Below are 18753 nucleotides of genomic sequence, written 5' to 3'. Positions count from 1 at the left end.
ATGTGCTATAGAGGGTGAGTGGTGTATTAGTTGTAACTCTCATGATGCATTCTTGCCATAGACAGAATTAGCGCTTAGAAACTGCAAATGTCCAGTCATACTAAAGGGCCTGTTTTACTTACGTGTCATGTAATGTGCATCATCATGGTACATTATATCAGTTATACTACTGAAACATTAGGGTGTAAGTTACAATCCTCATACACACATAATTTATCAAACAGACCTACAAATCCTCAGCATCCAAGGCACAGATAGATTTTCGATTTTACAGCTGAACTACAATCCCAAATTGCAGACATGGCCATGTTAACCCTGTGCAACTGTCCTGAGGTCCATGAGAATTGAAGATTAATTTCTAGGACATAGCTACAAGAAACCTGGGATAAAAATCATAATGGCTTCAGGAAAGATTGTGCCTTTTTTTTAAACTTTGTTTGAACATTCTTGATTTCTAGTTATAAGACATGGGTGGTGGGAAAAAATAGAATGTTTGACAGTCATGTTACCTTCAAATGGAATCCCTCTGCTTTATAATTGACATGGGGAGACAGTATGCCATGATGATGAACATATTGGGTGACCAAAGGCAGGATTGTGGAAGTGGGACATTAGAAGGTGATATTTTAAGTGAATCAGACAAAGACAAACCATAACTGATTTTGACCAGTCTACCATCCTCTTCCAATGCCACTCCTCCACATCCGACCGGATATTTAATCATACACAGTGAATCACCATCAATGGTTTCTCTTCTGACTTACAAACCATTATCTCTCCTGTTCTCCAAGGATCTATTGTTGGCAACCTCCTATTTTTCATCTCCATGTTTCCCTTCAGCAGCATTGTTTGAATACACATCAGTTTCTAAATGCATGCTAACCTCCCTCGGTTTTACCTCAGCACCACTTCTCTCAGCCCTCCACCGTCTCCAAATTTGTCAAACTGCTTCTGTGACCTCCTGTACTGGGTGAGCACAAATGACCTCCAATTAACTACTGGGAAGCCATTGGATGTTGGGTAATGGAGGAGTGGCTTTGGAGGAGGATGGTGTGATGAAGTCATTGTTTTCCATTCCTGCTACAAACTCCACTCTCTCTGCACTGCTTGGAAATCTCTGAGGCTGAATCAGACATTTTGCAATCTTATTATTACAGTGACCCAAGGAAAGCTAACAACTGTATCGCCACATGGGAACTAAGCTCACAAATGTCTACCTCCGTAACCTTCCACAAGTCTGTCCTTGCCTCAGCTTGTTTGCTGTTGAAACTCTCACCCTTTGCCTCATGCCTTTGTTTCCCTCAAATTTGATTATTCTACACATTCCTAGCTCTCATCCAACTTTCTACCATCTGTAAACCTGAGGTTACGCAAAACTTCCTCACATCAAATTTCATCACTGACATGGACTTATTGCCAGTTAAGCAATGCCTAGATTTTAATATTCTGACCTTCATTGTTAAATCCTTCTATGGTCAGGCACCTTACTCTTTCTGTAACCTCATCCAGTTTGTAAGCATTTGAGAGAGAAAAGAAGATTACAATGATAGACTTAGATGAGGAAGCAAAAGTGGAAGCTTGAGCAGATAATAAACACTGGCAAGGAATGGCTGAGCTGAATGGCCTGTTTCTGTGTCATTCTGTGTAATGTATGTTTAAAATCTGAAATAAAAACAGTAAACACTGGAGATATTCAGCAGAACACAGGTCAGTCAATGCTTCGGATATACAAATGTGGCCTCAGGACTGCCAGATAATATAGATGATAAATAATTTAAAAAAGGAATAAATCAAGAGAAGGGAAGGGGCCTTGACTAAAACTTGTCTGCTGTCAGGCAGTATGCGCTGACAATATCAGACGTAAATGTTAGTGTTTCCAAAGATGGGGACATGAGGAACTCCCTGTCAGAACTCTGTGCTGGTGGTGTTCCCTGACAGCCATATCTGGAGGCAGTCAGGAATCTGGAGGGGGCAAGTTACGGAGCAACCGGAAAAGACAGTGACTTGGTAGTGCTGACTCCTTATGAGGCCAGGAGGAGGGAAACTCTCCAACTCCACTTGGCTCACAAAGGAGTTCAAACAGATGCAGATTTCTGAAATTTCCCTTGGCTAGATGGTTGCTCCCACCATGGCTCTGGTGCCAAACTGTGTGGGAATCACCCTGAATTGATGCTTGTATTATGATGAGAGTCAGGCTTTTAGCAGGAGTCTCCTCGATGACCTGTATCTCTTTTGTTAATACTACGGTGGTTGGGAATGCAATGGATTTACATCACAATTTTCAAGAATTTAACTCCAGCCTCCGTCTCTACCCACAGGGGGTTTAAAATCCATGCCTTTTTGTTATCAATATCCTTCCCTTTCTTTGTTTTGCACCCACAACCACCAAAAAGAAAGGTGCTGATGTCATAGAATTGCTACAGTTGGAAGCAGGCCATTTGACCCATCAAGTCCACACCAAAGCTCCACTCTATCCCTGCATTTCCCATGGCCTTGCCTGCATATCTGTGGACAATTTACCATGGTGAATCCACCATTGGACTGTAGGAGGAAACTGGAACACCTGGAGGAAACCCACAGACACGGGGAGAATGTACGAACTCCATGCAATCGCCTGAGGCTGGAGTTGAACCCAGAATCCCTAGCTCTGTGAGTCAGCAGTGCTAACCACTGAGCCACCATGTCACCCATGTATACATCTATCATCTGTAGTTTTTACCTCCATTTCCCCACACTTTTCCTCTATGGGACATTGCATTTCTTTCTTTTTGCATGTGGTTGTTAGAAAAGTTTTACCTCCCATCCTGATGCCGTGTTCCATTTCTTTTTAAAGATTCTTCTTCATCTCTAATAGTTTTAAGTTCTTGTGAAGTGCCTACACCAAAAGCTGATCTGTGTTTGCCTTCAAGACTGAAATTGATGGATATTTCTTAAGCAAGAGTGCTAAGGCGTATAGAATAAAAATGGGTAAATGCAGCTGAGGAACAGAATTTTCAGGATCAAACTGAATGGAGATACAGACTTTTGGGGCTGAATGGCCCCTACACTTCTATACGTCTTTTGAGAGAGTCTGCATGACTCGCCGAGCATCTCGAGCATATGGTTTTAATGTTTCATGGAGTCTGCTCAATCCATTTTAATGACTGAGGAACGGTATAGTAGAGACACTTCCCCTGCGCCAGAGGTAAATGAAACAAAACATCAGTCTACCTGTCAAAGTGTGTCTTATTCATCATTAAACAGTTACCTTTCCTAGCACAGCATTTCCTAGATCTAAACAGATTGGGTGCAATTGCGTTCTCTGCAGCATTTGATTATTATTATATGTTGCAAGAGAGATTATCACCTCTGCTGCTGTTTTCATGAACAGGCATTTGATTGTGCTGGGTATGGTTTTGCATGTGAATTTGTACTGATTTTCCCAGTCTTTTTATAGTCCAAATTCACACTGCTGCTGTTAACTTTCAAAATAATAATCTCAGCAGTTACAAAACCCCTGGCAAATGCAAAATGTGCACAATGATGCATACATCATACATTTTTGATTAGAGATAAGTAAAGACGGGAATGTAAATAATTATTGTACCCTCACAATTTATGATGCAGTTCTGTGACAATTTAAATATTATTAGCAAACAATAGGATTCAAAAGTTTTTCAGATCTTGACAGCTCAATTTATCTCAAGTTATATGCGAGATATATTTTGACACAAGACTTGACAACTTTAAAGAAAGAACAAACTGATTTTTTTTGTACATTGCAGGTTGTTGAATTTGAAGAAGAAAGGAAATTTCAGCAGGGTGAGGCGAAGGAAATTTGTGCTCTATTCCTGTTTCAACGAGGTGCTGTGTGGGTTAGGAAAAGCATAGTGTGGGTTAGGAAAAGCATAGTGTGTATTTTTTTTTAAATAGGCATAACTAGTTTAAGGAAGGGCACAATAAATGGCTTAAATAGGCGTTTATTCTTCGTTACATTATTTAAAGTTTGCGTTATTTTGTTCCTTTTAACCATGAAATTTACATGGTAGGTAGTCTTTTTCCTCCAACATTCAACCCTTGTTAAAAATGTATTAAGGGTATGTGGACAGCACAGGTTAGGCCATAGTTGTTGCTCATCCTTAATAGCCCTGGAGGAAGTGGTGGTGAGCTGCCATTTTGAACTGCTGCAGTCCTTAGTCTAGGGATATTCATGATGCTGTTAGGGAGTCAATCCCAGGATATTGACACAGCTTAAATGAGGATGGTAAGTGGCTTATAAGGAAACTTGCTGGTGGTGGTGTTCCCATGCATCTCCTGACCTAGGTGGTAGAGGGAGAGGGGTTTGAAAGTTACTGTTGGAGAAGCCTTGGTGCATTGCATTGCATAGATGGTACACACTTCTAAAGCTATGCTTTGGTGTTAAAGGGAGTGAATGCTGAAGGTGAAGGATAGGGTGCCAGTCAAATGGGTGTTACTTTGTCCTGGTTTATGTCAAGCTCCTTGAGTGTTGTTGGAGCAGCACCTATCCAAGCAAGTGGAGGGTATTCCATTCAATGCCTGACTTGCACCTTGCAGATAGTAGTCAGGTGTTGGGGAGACGGGAGGTGACCTACCCATTGCAAAATTCTCAGCCTCTGATCTGCTCTTGTTGCTACAGTACTTATATGGCTAGTGCAGCTTCTAGTGAATGGTAACCCCCAGGATGTTGACAGTGAGGGATTCAGTAATGTTAACACCACTGAAAGCCAAGGGGCGATGGTTAAATTCCCTCTTGCATTTGTGTGGTGTGAATGTTACTTGACACTTTTTAGCCCAAGTCTGGATGCTGTCCAGGCTTTGCTACATGTTGAAATGGGCTGCTTCAGTGTCTAAGGAATCATGAATGGTGCTGAGCGTTGTGCAATCATTAGTGAATTTCCTGACTTCTGATCTTATGTTTTGCTATAATATTTAATATTGTTGAGTAATCAGAACACTGTTCCCAACTAACGTGCTATACTTTAAGCTACATTTGAACTTCAGGTTTAGCAACAGTTCAATGCCTTTTACCTTTATATTAGAAATACAGAATAAGTCTAAAATTGAGGTCCAATCTGACGGGAGAGGTAAAAGTGGAATGAATAATGGTAATTAGGTAAGTCAGGTTCTGAGTTATAGTTAAATTAGGTAAGAACTAATCTATATTATTTCTGTGTTCATATCCATGTGTTCATGTGAGTCTCTCATTCTCAAGTCCCAGTATGATCCTTCTAACTCCCTCAAGCTGTACTATTTATACTCAATGATGTGCTGTTCAGTGACATCATTACAAGACTGCTCCAGGGTCCTGAAACCCTTACATAAAAACATAAGTCATTTATTTACATTCTGATGTAAAGAATTTGTGATGACAGCTCTCCAGTTAAATTCTTCCATTCTGCTCTTAGTGTTTTGATAGCATATGACAGTTCATGAACAGCAGTCAGGTGAGCAAACAACATGAGATAAATGATTAGTTAATTGGTTTTGCTCTTTTAGTTCAGGGGGAATATTGATTTATAGAGTTTCCTGCTCTTTTAATAGTACAATGGAATTGCTAGAATTCCCATGAACAGACAGGGGCTCGCCTTATCACAAGGAAAGCACCTTTGGCAATGTTACACTCTCAGTAATACATTTAATTGACTTCCTAAATGTTGAGAGCAAATTCTAATCTGCGGCTTGCGATACTCATACATCTGTTTAAGGTGATCTTTTTCAGTGAATGGCCCCAAATCTATTTATGTTTTCATTAGTATTTGAAAAGTTGGTGCATGGGAACAGGAGTAGACTATTCAGCCCCTCACACCTATGCCACCATTCAATTAGACCTTGGTTGAATGTATCAAATAATGAACAGCAAATAAGAAAACGTTTTACGAAAAGCAGTGACCTTTGATAGAAGCGGCAGCTGAAACATGTTTAATTTGACTTGACTATAGATATGACTTTGCTGATTCAGACTATGGTAACTGCCCTAGCAAAAAAAAAGAACAGAGAGAAAGCATTGCATTTAAATAACGCCTTTCACAGCCTCGGGACATTTCAAATCACTTTACAGCCCACAAAGTACAGGTTTCGCTAACAGAAATCAGATAAATGGCCACGTAAGCTGTCTTGGTAAAGGTAATGCTAGTGTTGATGTAGATCAAAACACAACATTACCCTTCTCTGAATAATCCCATTGGATCCTTTTCATCCGCATATGAGAACTGACTTGTTTTCATGTTTCATCTGAATGCTGGAATCTCCAACAATGCGTCAATCCCTCAGTACTGAATTGAAGTGTCAGTCTAGCCTTAGTGCTCAAGTTTCTGGAGTGGGAATATCAACTCCATAACCTCCTGACACAGAGGGGAGAGCTTGACCACTGAGCCAAGGCTGACACCTTATGGAGGCACTGTTACAGTTCCGTGGGGTGGTGCACTGAAAATCAAGCCTCACTTGTCCTGGGGTCATCACTAAAACTTAATATTTGATAAAGTTCGCAAAGTTCCCCGATTTACATGAATTTTAGACCCAGATCCATAGAAAGCACAGACCAGGTTTCCAAAGAAGAATCATCATTTGTTAATAGTATTTGAGCCTAGCTACACGTAAACAGTTAGAAATTGTTGGTGTTCAACATTACTAATTAATACTCTAATTCCCTTATGAATTCTCCCGTAATGACGCACAGAGGGAAAATAGGTTACGGATGGAGAGGAGTAATGGAGAAGATAGTTCAGTAGTCTTTGTTCTAAGTTCTGTGGTCAAGATGATCCTTATAATTCTTCTGTCGGCCAGCCTGATGGTTCAGTTGTCTCTCTAGGTGCTTCTAGTGACTACTAAGAGTCAGAGGTGGCTGGTTCACTTATGAAAGTCCCTGACTAATCAGTTAAAAGTCACAGTCTACAACAACTGTTGCATCAAAGAGAAATTGGTCGCCTTCAGGTTTACATGAGCTTTGGCTTTAGAGAAGAGAGAGACTGCTCCCAAGCTGAGGAAAAAGGAAAAGCGATAATCTCCACATAGGTTAAATGTTCCTGTGGTATCCATGAAATTGTCATGGTTCCTTCATCTGTAGGGAATCTCAGAAACTGCAGTTTTTCATGTCACCAGAGACTATGTAGATGGTTGCTAGAGAAAAAGGGATATACATTGATATCTATCTGCAACTCTATAATAGAGCACAGAAATGCTGTAACTGCCTCCATCTCATCAAGAGGGCAATTACTGAGCAAACCATTGGACTTTTATTTTTATTCATTCATGTGATGTGATCATCACAGGCTATGTCAGCATTTATTTCTGAGAAATTGGTACGGTGCTGTAAGCTTTAACCACTGCAGTCTTTAGGGTGTAGGGAGGGATAATATTTGCCTCATGACAGTGCCAGAATGGTGGTATAGTTTCACGTCAAGATGGTGCATGGCTTGAAGGGGACCATGCAAGTCTTTTTCTCTACATCTACTGCCCTTGTCTTGCTGGTTGTTAGAGGCTGTGCTTTTGGAATATGCTGTCACAGGAGTATTGATATTCATCCGTCCAAGATGTGGCTCTATTGTCCTGGCACATTGTGAAGGTGCCATTAGTAGGTTCCCTCAAGAAAGTCTCGATTGGCGTAATGACTCTCTAGAGAGTTGAGAAGCCTTAATGAGAGAAGAGGAAGAGCAGCACATTTCCTCAGAGGGGGAAATGAGTATAATGGTGACTCAGCCTTGCAAGAATCTTCAAAGTTCTGGTTGAAGCCTCATTGCATTGGTTAGGATGGAAAGGCTATTTGGAATGCACTGATTTATAGCCCCTCATCCTGCAAGACAAGCAGTTCATGACCTGTCCTTTAAACGAAGAAGAATCATAGAACCATAGAATCCCTACAGTGTGGAAAGAGACCATTTGGCCCACTGAGTCCGCACTAACCTCCTGAAGAGCATCCCACCCACACCCTGCCCCCCACCCTATCCCCCTAATCCCATAAGTGTGTGAATTCAAAAATGCAGACAACTCCAAGAGGTTCCTCTGGCCCTAGCATTGTACCTGGAGGACCAGTCCCCCAACTACCACACCATGTCAACCAACACACACATTTATACCTCTCCCCATCTCATAATTCATCTGCCTTAAGAGCTCGATCACTAAAATTACACAGGACGTGGTGCAATTGTAATCAACCTCAATACAATTCATTCACTCATTTTAACAGATCAGAAGTAAAACACAGGCCAGCCAACTGAGCAAACAATGAAACCACTAATGCAGAGGCTTATGGTCCTGCTTGGTCGTATAAGCTTTGCCCCTGAGTGCAGTCAGGCTGTTTGATTGCGGGTGTCTGTCCTTGGTGCTTTGATGCCAATGTGGGCACTGTAACAGGCTGTCCCAACAGTAATGAACATTCGATGCCACAGGACCAGCCTACAGCGATGGTGACTCAGTCAGTGACGATAAAGGGTGAGAGATGGTGAAAGTGCTCCACGCGGGGTGGCCTCCTTATAGTCATTGTTAACTGCCTCAAACTATTCGTGGGCTAATTGACTCAAAGGGAATAATCTTCTAGGCCTTTGGTGGTGTCCACTTCATATATTGCTACCTCATCAATGCTACTGATTGCTCAATGCTACACCCAATAACATTTATTACCTAGTGGTCAATGGGCTTCTCTTGCCTCCCTTGATGCTGAATATCCAAGAATTTGGGCACTGTCTCAATGAGAGGGAGCTCATGTGCTCATCAAGCTGAGACACTGATCCTCTTTTATCTGCCCATGAAGAAGGCTCCGGACCTGAAACATTAACTTTCCTGCTCCTCTGATGCTACCTGGCCTGCTGTGCTCCTCCAGCTCCAAGCTTTGTTATCTATTATTGAACGAGATGGGTTTTTACCACAATTGACAGTAGTTACATTCTCATCATTAGGCTAGAATTTCATTCCAGATTTTTAAAATTGAACTTAAATTTCACTATCCACCACTGTGAATTCAAACCTATATCTTCAGGCCACTAACTTGGGGCTCTGGATTACTAGTCCACTCTGTCACGAACATTGGTTACAACTATGGACCAGACGAGACCCCCTCAAAATATTAAGAAGGTAGCCTAGACCCTAACCTTTTCTTATTTTAAGGGCAAATGTGAGGTGCTCTGTCCCAGATACAATTTGATTGGTCAAACTACTTGACGTTAAGCAAAGTACAATTTATTCCGCTATAATTAAAATACAACAAAAGAAAGAGGAACTTGGAATAACTTAACGGAATAACAGATTATTTTACTATTAAATAGCAACTGTTCCAAAATAGCAACATCCCATAAACACACCCTTGGCAAAAGGTAAATTCGGAAAACAGATCGTTGCACATGTCGTTTTCCAATCCAGGAGGAAAGAGCTCAAAAGACAGCACAGAGAGAAAACTCAGAGGGAGAGAGTGTAGCAGCTGGGAGAGATTCACTGCCTTCCAACCCTGCTGAGGTCTCAGAATTGCCAAAAGCTAACTCAAAATCCTGGATCTGTGAGAGCTTGACCACACCCAATCAAGCTGCATCTATTGTTCCAACTTTAAAAAAAAATCCCAAGGCTTCACAACTTGTTTATCTTCTCATGGACTGCTCATCACCTGTCCCCCAATCTCTCTCTCTAAAAGAAACCAGGACAAAGCACCTCTTAAATTCACCGTATCATCACAGTTAGTTACAAACTTGCCCTTAACTACCTCAAGTTGCTGAATGTAACCATTTCCATTGCTTGGATGGAGACTGGAAACTGCTCCAGAAGGACAAGTCAGAATTAGAGTTTCACCAGGCTCCCTTTCACAAACCTCCAGGCATCTGACTCAAGGAAGTACCAGTAGTCTGTCAGTATTGATGGAACTGTGACCAATGTCTTGCAGAGAAAAAGAAAATTGGGAAGAGAATGTAATGGGGAGCTAGATAAACATATGACAGAAAAAAGAATAAAAATACACTAATAGCTGAAGAGATCCAGGAGGAGGTCATGTTGAACATAAATATGAGAATAGGCCATTTGGGCTGAATGGCCTGTATATATGCTATCCATTTTGTGCAATTTTCTACAAAGAAAGGAAAAGATAGCATTCTGTCATTCCTCTCTCCTCAGTAAAGTCAATATGGTATTTACTTGTAACAGTGCGAAGGTGAAATGCTGATGGAAGATAAATCTCCTCTTACCTGTTAATATGCATGGTTAAAATGAATTTGCTGTCAGATGTCAGATAAGTGTGCACTATTTTGTTTATTTGCTTGATTACATGATCTGTACTGACAAAAATTTTATCTCTAGATAAAATGCATTTGAAATTCAAATTAACCTTGGTTTGTAATTGTCTTATTAATGCTTCCCAACATTCTATTCTTGGGTGATGTTTGCACATTTTGTCAATACAGTTTGCAATGAACTCTATTAATAGCATTACAATTAGGTTCATGTGGATACCACATCAGAAATGGCAAGTAGCAATCAGAAATTCTTGTCTTCCGTGTGATATTGGTGTATTAACATCTCCAGGAAATCTTTTTCAGTTAACACCAGGTATTTTAGCTAATATATTCCACTGGTAACATGAAAGAAATTTTATGACTAGGATTAAAAGCTTTAGCAATGTATACAATTGAAGCAAATAGATTCAGAGCAGCTGATAGTGCTGTTAGATTTTGATGCTGGTTTTAAGTTTTGGTAGACTTTAGTTGGGAGTGTCCTTACCACATCCCAAAAAAAATCTTGGAAAGAAGCCTGAATCATTTTGATAGTCCAGCATTGTGTGGAATTGGGCAGCAGTGTCAGAAAGCTGATTGAGAGGTGTATGTGAACATAGTAGCTACACAGTGGAGACAGGCTGAAAGTCAGAGGTTAAAAGTGGGGACAGTCATGGTGGGGATGTTCAGGGATAGGGCGGTGTTTGGGCTGGATAGTGCATGAAGGGCCCAGCGGAAGACTAGGATTCCTGTGATTCCTCACTCCTAAAAAAAGCCTTTGTTGTTCTTGAGAGCATCCTTTCTGAGGACCACTGGTTACATTGCTTTATGCCTACTACCAGTGGGAAAAGCTTGCAAAGCACATGAGCTATCCATCTCACTGTGCTGGCTGATGCATCTAAATGAGGTCACTGTCTGAAAGAAGGGGTATTTTGTTTGCCCATATCCAGGGCTGGTTGGAAACTGCCATGGCTACATGTAGAGCAAGAATGGGACAATAAATAAAATGCTGCTTCCCATTTCTATCCAGTGGGACTAGTGAAAATTGGCCCCATTGAGCTAATAAAATACTTGTACTTGTTTGAAATCTTACAATGATGTTAAAGTAAGTCCAGCTTCATGTATTACAAACTAAAAGATCCTAAGTGAAAGAATTATTTATATCCGTAATTAAATAATCCTTATAAAAAGGGTTGGCTCTTGCCACCACAATTGACAGAGAAAATTGGAACCACTAATGTCATTGATATGTGCTCAACTCCACATATATACACATGCACAGTGCCACTGACATCCAAAGAACCCTGTTTGATTGTAAATCCATTCAGCTCTTACCATTCTGCTTGCTAATCTCTCTGGTTGCTTTGATCCAGACCTTCACTGCCTCTCACCCCTTACTCCTGGGGATGCTGAACGTCCAGGCAACATGGTGTTGAGCAGGAGGGGAGGTAGTGAGGGGTCGGGATCATGGTAGACAAGTGTTGGCATTAGGGCAGTGAGCAAGCTGCGCTGCCAGGATTTGAAGTTGTTTAAGATACTTGCGAAACATTCATTTTATTGTTCCTTTTCTTTGATTCTAGCTGTTGCTGTGGCACAACTGAAAGTGACATGACATGCACTGTGACTGCAAGAGTGGTGAGTGCGCCCCCTGTAGTTGTAGTGCCATCACATGCAGCCTCAATAAGAAAATCGAGGTCCAGATTTGGCTTTCTTATAGTACATAAAGATCAAAAAAGAAAATAAAACAGCAAACTTTTTATTAACTGGCACCTATGGGACCAGGAGTGATTAAATATTCCTGATAATCGAGAGGTCCACATAATCGATTAAGTAAGAGAATCAAAATGCAGGGGGTATACACATCACTGTTACCCTTCATTTACAGCATAAATCACTTAATATAATGCAACTTTGCTTTAAGTAAAACTGACTGGCAGAGAGCCTTCTTACTCGCACCCTCAACTAACTACTTGGACATCGCGGTAGATCATGGTATTTGGAGAGAAATCGACTTGAAATTGAATCAACTGTTGATATTTTGCAAGTACATTTACATTGTGGCAAATAAATCAAAAACTACAATATTTAACAAAATAATATAGTAAACTTCACTGTATTTGAAATATGTAATGTTTGCTGGTTTATCTAGATTGCTGGTTCATAAGGTGCAGGTTAAAACGAAGTTTGTTGTACTTTTTAGTCATATATTCTGCTGAAACACAGCGCAGCTTCCAGCGCTATGAGAAAATTCCTGATTCCTAACAGCTTTCAGGTGATCCTTATTGAAAATGCACTGGGGATGGACTTCAGATAAATTTGTGATCAGGCTCAGATGTAACCCTCCATTCCCACCATCTCCTGCCTATCTCTTCTCATACTCCAATTGCCAACCAGTGCTTACTATCAATTCAAATCATGGAGTGCCTCAAGGGTCAGTGCTGGGCCAACAATTATTTATAATCTATATTAATGATTTAGATGAGGTAAGGTGACACAAAACATAGGTGTGAAGTCAAGTGATGAGGACGACAGAAGGAGTCTGCAGGGAGATATGAGATAATAAGGTGTAGAGCTGGATGAACATAGCAGGCCAAGCAGCATCAGAGGAGCAGGAAGGCTGACGTTTCAGGCCTAGACCCTTCTTCAGCCTCTGATGCTGCTTGGCCTGCTGTGTTCATCCATCTCTACACCTTGCTATCTCAGATTCTCCAGCATCTGCAGTTCCTACTATCTCTGCAGAGAGATATGGACAGGTTAAATAAATAAACAAAAAACTTGACAGATGGAACAAAATGTAGGAAAATGTGCAATGAGGCACTTTGGCAGGAAGAATGGAAGCACTGGATATTATTTAAATGGAGAAAGGCCACAGAAAGCTGGAGAACAGAGGAATTTTGGAGCCCTCACGCATAAATCACAAAAAGCTGGCATGCCCCGTTCAGAGGGTAATCGGGAAGGAAGATAGAATGTTGGCCTTCACTTCAAAGAGAAGTGAGTGTAAAAACAGAGAGGACTTGCTAAACCAAATAAGATACTAGTTAAGTCATACAATTAATTTCTAACCAATTGTCTCAAGCAATTGAAGATTAGTCACCAGGTCACTGTGATGTGAAATTATGGAGAGAAATTATCGGGGTATCAAAACGTTTTTTGGTCATTTTCTCTGGATATTTCTCTTTACAAGATATAACAGTATCAGAAATGGCAAAAGTGCCTGTTTTGATGATGGCTAAGCATAATCCAGCTGTGTAATGAGTTACAAACTCAACGGAGTTCTGAGGAAGGGTCACCAGACCCGAAACGTTAACTCTGATTTTCTCTTCACAGATGCTGCCAGACATGCTGAGCTTTTCCAGCAACTTCTGTTTTTGTTCCTGATTTACAGCATCTACAGTTCTTTTGGTTTTTATTGTGTAATGAATTATTTTGTTTTATTCACTCACGGACATGGAAAATACAGGCTGGCCAGCGTTTATTGCCCATCCCTAGTTGCCCTTAAGAAGGTGGTAGTGAGCTGCCTTCTTAAACCGCTGTAGTCAACCTGCTGTAGGTTGAGCCACAAACCCTAGGGAGGGAATTCCAGGATTTTGACCCAACAACGGAAAAGTAATCAAAAACAGAAGTAGCTAGAAAAGCTTAGCAGCTCTGGCAGCATCAATGAAGAGAAATAAGAATAACGCCCGGGAACTCTTCCACAGTTCTGATTTCTCTTCATTGATGCTGCCAGAGCTGCTAAGCTTTTCCAGCAACTTCTGCGTTTGTTTCTGATTTACAGTATCCGCAGTTCTTTTGGTTTTTAACAGTGAAGGAATGGTGACTTACTTTTCAATAAGTTTAGGAAGGCGATGCGCTGTCAAGGTGGATGTGTTGATAAACTTATCGTTGGAGCATGGGGCAAGTCATGTGATCGATCTCCAGGCATACACTTAATCACAGTCAGCAATCTTAGAGCATGGGGAAGTGAAATTTGGAATCAAACTTCTTTGAGAGGTGACTGCTCACAGATATCACAATTTAACATGTGATTACCCATTTTGAAAACATTTTTTGGGAGGAATTTCCTTCTATTATCCTACACAAGTCAGCAAGGACAGTGATGGAAAAGGAGGCAAATTTACTACAATTACCTCATTGTCCTGAACTCTGTTTTCTTCCACTTGTTCTTGCCTGGTCTGTCATTGTCAAAGACCCGTAGGACAAGATAAGGTTCCTGAACCAATTCCCTCATCTTCATTGGTGCATTGTTGCTTTCACTGATTCTTCTGATTTCCAAGTATTGTTTCTGTCTGGGGTTGGGGGCAGCACTGGCCTCTGTCATGGACAGATCAAAACCTGTAATACAAATCCATGTACAGATTTAGTCGCTGTTTTAAACAGTCCCACAAAGATGGCTACTATAAGCATATGACTGGACTTACCAATAACCTTCTCAATGATTCTCAGAAGTCAACACCAGCCAGACAGTTAATGCCTCATAGACCTTCTGATAGCTATTATGTTGTACCTGGCAGGGAGCTAATCATCTCCAAAAAAGCATACAATAAAATTGTGACTTACACCAGGGCTATAAGAAGATGTGGACACGACTTTTAATGCACCCTCTGGAATGAGCCATAACAGTTGTTTGTTTGCAACGCAGGCCTTTATCTATTTCCCCTCCCCATGGATCCTTGGTCACTTGACTCCCATATGACTGACCATTTGTTATCATACATTTTGAAATTGAAAGCAATTAAGGGATCAGCGCTATTCCATACAATATTTGCTGACAATATCACAACCCTGGACTCTGGATTATAAATGAAATATCTTTGGCCGGTTCAAAAAATACCCAACAACCTATTTTTATGCTCACTGCAAGTAATTAACTTTCATTCAACAAAACAGAGAAGCAGAAGTTATATTTCAAATAAAGACTTTCTCAGAAGGACTTTAGAGAGATTATTTTGAAGAGAAGAAATTGTCTACAATTTCTCAACTGCTGGCCAGTGAATCAACTTTCCCCACAAAGATTTTGAGACTGCTAACTCCAATTTTCAACTCGATCTTAAAGCATGGACATTGATAAGCTGGTGCCACAATTGATTTGTACTTAAGTTGCTGCTAATTGAATAACTTCTTTATTCTCTCTCCGTGTATACTTGCGAGGTGTGCCTGTGGTGCAAAGAAAGGCGAGAGGGCAAAGATTTAAAAGGGAGCTAAGGGGCAACTTTTTCATACAGAGGGTGGTGTGTGTATGGAATGAGCTGCCAGGGGAAGTGGTGAAGGCTGGTACAATTACAATATTTAAAGGGCATCTGGATGGGTACATGGATAGAAAAGGTTTAGAGGGATATGGGCTAAACGCTGACAAATCGACTAGATTAATTTAGGATATCTGGTCGGCATGGACAGGTTGGACTGAAGGGTCTGTTTCCATGCTCTACATCTCTATGGCTCTACGACAAGAGTGATCAGAGGAAGAATTGCCAAGGCATATAAGGCTGTGGGCCAAGTGCAGGAAATAGGATTAGAAGAATTAAGTGATTGTTTTTGACTGATGCAAACACGATGGGCCAAAGGGACTTTTGCTGTGCTGTAGATCTCTATGACTCTATGAAATTTGGGGGGACAGAGATTGAGTTATTGAGCAATGGAGAGTTAGAGAGGAGGAATAAGTAGAAAGAAGGAAGGCTAGAGTGGATGAGGGTGGAAAATGAGATAAAACTTCTGAATGAGGTTAAAAAAGATTTTGTGGAGTCTGCTGGAGTGGGCACAATGGTGGTGATGCTTGCAGAACTGTTCTGCCAGTGATAGCTACATCCTATGAATGAATAAAGTCTGCAAACTCCCATCCATGTAGTAATTATAGGCCATTTAAAACCAAGGTTTGCACAAACTATTGCTCCTCGCCATCTTGCTGTAGAAACAGTTGAAAGTTAGTACAGTTTAGTTACTGAAGACACAAGAGACATGTGACATACAGAGACAGGATTTTTTAAATTCATTTTTTGTAGGATATGGGCATCTCTGGCTGCCCAACAATTTATTGCCCATCCCTAGTTGCCCTTGAGAAGGTGGTGGTGAGCTGCCTCCTGCTGTAGGTTGACCGCCCAGGATTTGGACCCAGCCACAGTGAAGGAATGGCGATATATTTCCAAGTCAGGCTGGTGAGGTGGCTTGGAGGGGAACTTGAAGGTGGTGGTGTTCCTATATATCGGCTGGCTTGTCCTTCTAGATGGAAGTGGTCGAGAGTTTGGAAGGTGCTGTCTGAGGATCTTTGGTGAATTTCTGCAGTGTATCTTGCAGATGGTACGCACTGCTGCTACTGAGTGTCGGTGGTGGAGGGAGTGGATGCTTGTGGATGTAGTGCTAATCAAGTGGGCTGCTTTGTCCTGGATGGTATCAAGCTTCTTGAGTTTTGTTGGGGCTGCACTCATCAGGCAAGTGGGGAGTATTCCATCACACTCCTGACTTGTGTCTTGCAGATGGCGAACAGGCTTTGAGGAGTCAGGAGGTGAGTTACTTTCTGCAGTATTCCTAGCTTCTGGCCTGCTCTTGTAGTCACTGTGTTTATATGGCGACTCCAGGTGAGTTTCTGATCAATGATAACACCCAGGATGTTGATAGTGAGGGATTCAGTGATGGTAACACCATTGAGGGCTGGTGGTTAGATTGTCTCTTATTGTTAATGGTCATAACCTGGCATTTATGAGGCATGAATGTTACTTGCCACTTGTCAACTCAAACCTCGATATTGTCCAGATCTTGTTACATTTGGACATGGACTGCTTCAGTGTCTGAGGAGTCGTGAATGGTGCTGAACATTGTGCGATTATTGGCGAACATCTCCACTTTTGACTTTGTGATGGAAGGAAGGATATTAATGATGCAGCTGAAGATGGTTGGGCCTAGGACACTACCCTGAGGAACACCTCCAGAGATGTCCTGGAGCTGAGATGATTGACCTCCAACAACCACGACCATCTTCCTCTATGTCAGGTATGACTCTAACCACCAGAGTGTTTGCTCCCTGATATCCATTGATTCCATTTTGCTAGGGCTCCTTGATGCCACACTTAGCCAAATGCAGCCTTGACGTCAAAGACGGCCACTCTCATGTTACCCCTGGAATTCAGCTCTTTTGACCTGTTTGAACCAAGGCTGTAATGAGGTCAGGAGCTGAGTGGCCCTGGCGGAACCCAAACTGGGCAACACTGAGCAGGTTATTGCTGAGCAGGTGCTGCTTGATAGCACTGTTGATGACACCTTCCATCACTTTACTGATGACCGAGAGTAGACTGATGGGGCGGTAATTGGCCGGTTTGGATTTGTCCTGCTTTTTATGTGCAGGACACACTTGGGCAATTTTCCACATTGTTGGGCAGATACCAGTGTTGTAACTATATTGGAACAGCTTGGCTAGGGGAGTGGTGAGTTCTGGAGCACAAGTCTTCAGTACTATTGCCAGAATGTTGTCAGGGCCTGTAGACTTTGCAGTATCCAGTGTCTCCCATCGTTTTTTGATATCATGTGGAGTGAATCGAATTGGTTGAAGACTGGTATCTGTAATGCTGGGGACCACTAGAGGAGGTTCAGATGGATCATCCACTTGGCACTTCTGGCTGAAGATTGCTGTGGAAGCTTCAGCCTTATCTTTTGCACTGATGGGCTGGGCTCTTCCATCATTGAGGATAGGGATATTTGTGGAACCTCCTCACAACATGATGGAAGTTATTCTCAATGTGAAGGCGGGACTTTGTCTCCACAAGGACTGTGCTGTGGTCTCTATTACTGAGACTGTCATGGACAGATGTATCTGCAGCTGGCAGATTGGTAAGGATGAGGTCAAGTATGTTTTTCCCATTCAGCAGCCGTGTCCTTTTGGACTTGACCACTTCGATCAAGAGTACTGTTGCCGATCAAAATCCCCCACCCAGAGTACATTTTGTGCCCTTGCCATCCACAGTGCCTCCTCTAAGTCTTGTTCAACATTGAGGAATACTGATTCATCAGCTGAGGGAGGACAGTACGTGGTAATCAGCAGGATGTTTCCTTGCCCATGTTTAACCTGAAGCCATGAGACTTCATGGGGTCTGGAGTCAATCCCTCCCGATTGTATCCCACTGTGCTGCAACCTCTACTGGATTTGTGCTGCCAGTGAGACAGATGATGGTGGTGTCTGGGACATTGTCTGTAAGGTATGATTCTGTGAGTATGACTATATCAGGCTGTTACTTAACTCATCTGTGAGACAGCTCTCCCAAGTTTGGCACCAGCCCCCAGCTGTTAGTAAGGAGCACGGTACAGGGTTGACAGGTCTGTTTCTGCTTTCATCTTTTCCAGTGCCTACGTCGATGCCAGGTGATCCATCCGGGTTCATTTCTTTGAGACTTTGTAAGGATTGATACAATTGAATGGCTTGCTAGGACATTTCAGAGGGCAATTGAGAGTCAACCACATTGCTGTGGGTCACGTCTAGGCCAAACCAGGTGAGGGAGGAAGATTTCCTTCTCTGACGGCCATTAGTGAACTAGATGGATTTTTCCCAACAATCAACAGTAAATTCTTAATTTCAGGTTTTTGTTTT

Source organism: Rhincodon typus, chromosome 1 (genome assembly GCF_021869965.1).
Source record: "Rhincodon typus isolate 14 chromosome 1, sRhiTyp1.1, whole genome shotgun sequence".
NCBI classification, from domain to species: domain Eukaryota; kingdom Metazoa; phylum Chordata; class Chondrichthyes; order Orectolobiformes; family Rhincodontidae; genus Rhincodon; species Rhincodon typus.
This window is presented reverse-complemented; position numbering follows the sequence as displayed.